Source organism: Suricata suricatta, chromosome 9 (genome assembly GCF_006229205.1).
Source record: "Suricata suricatta isolate VVHF042 chromosome 9, meerkat_22Aug2017_6uvM2_HiC, whole genome shotgun sequence".
Lineage (NCBI taxonomy): Eukaryota > Metazoa > Chordata > Mammalia > Carnivora > Herpestidae > Suricata > Suricata suricatta.
The window spans coordinates 81,393,588-81,395,346 of NC_043708.1; positions in this window are offsets into that span (position 1 = coordinate 81,393,588).

Below are 1,759 nucleotides of genomic sequence, written 5' to 3' on the forward strand. Positions count from 1 at the left end.
GGTGTTGGACTGTTGGGATCTGAGGTATTAGTATAAGTTTATGTTTTTTAATATATGTACAGGTACAGAAATATGGATTTGTGGGTATGTGTGGATTAATATAAATATACTTGAAAAAAATTAAATTTATTTGCTGATTCTGTCTGCTGAGAGTATCTACAAGCAATAAGGATACTTAATATACAGCTACTGATTTCTTTTTTTTAATGTTTTATTTATTTTTGATAGAGAGAGAGACAGAGCATGAGACGGAGAGAGGCAGAGAGAGAAGGAGACCCAGAACTAGAAGCAGGCTCCAGGCTCTGAGCTAGCTGTCAGCACAGAGCCTGACACAGGGCTCGAACCCACAAACATGAGATCTGATCTGAGCCAAGATCTGACCTAAGTCGGAGGCTTAACCAACTGAGCCACCAAGGCACCCCCACAGCTACTGATTTCTAAACACCGTTCTCCAAGAAAAAGAACAAGGAAGGGGCGCCTGGGTGGTTCAGTGGGTTAAGCTTCAGCTCAGGTCATGATCTCACAGTTCGTGAGGATTCTGTGTCTCCCTCTCTCTCTGACCCTCCCCTACTCATGTTGTCTCTCTGTCTCTCAAATATAAATAATTAAAAAAAAAAAAAAAAACAAGGAAAACCTTGGAGAAATGATTGATTCAAGATGAGCCTAGAATATCTTGTGGTGCCAGAAAACAATATTCGAAAAGGACATCACGAAAACAGGAGCCAACCTAAAAGAGCTCTTAAGCGCCAAAACAGAAGATACATAATGATAATATTGCATTCTGACCTATAAACATTTATTTTTTAATATTCATACATCCAAACTGATAAAGTAATTGGGTAATTTTATTTGTTTTTTTACATGTTTATTTTTGAGAGAGAGAGAGTGCGAGCAGGGGAGGTGCAGAGGAAGAGGGAGACACAGAATCTAAAGCAGGCTCCAGGCTCCAAGCTGTCCCCACAGAGCCAGATACCGGGCTCAAACCCACAAACCATGTGATCATGACCTGAGCCAAAGTTGAATGCCTAACCGACTGAACCACTCAGGCGCCCCTACTTTATTTATTATTTTGAAAGAGAGAGTGTGAGTGGAGAAGAGGAAGGGGCAGAAGGGGAGACAGAGAGAGAGGGAGAGAGAGAGAGAGAGAGAGAGAAGCCCAAGCAGGCTCTACACTCATTGCGGAGCATGACATGGGGCCTGATTCCACAATCCTGAGCTGAAATCAAGATTCAAATTCTCAACCGACTGAGCCACCTAGGCATCCCAATAATTGGATATTTAAATGAATTAGGAAGAAGAGAGAGCTCTTTCATGTTTATTTAGTAATTTCTACAACCAATGTGGGACTCGATATCAAGGGTCACATGATCTGATGACTGAACCAGTGAGGCACCCCAAAACAGCTCTTTCTTAGAGTAGGATCCCATTTACTAAATGTAGAGGGTAAGAAAGAGAACAAAAATAGCCATTAACCAAACACTACAGTAGTAATTGTTGCAGACAAAATCCACTGATGTATGCTAAATTAGTAGCTAAAAATTTACATAGATTCAAATTGTCTCACCCAAGATACATTTTAGCACAAAAGAGAAAGGTGGTAAATTTACCATGGTGAAACTTGGCAGAACTACCTTCACCAAGTGATCAAGCTAAACATCAATAATAAAACATACAGTATGCCGGGTAAGATTTCTATGCATGTACAAAGAGTTCCTAATCCCCAAGGGGCTGACCTGGAGCAGTGGTTACAACAGACAGG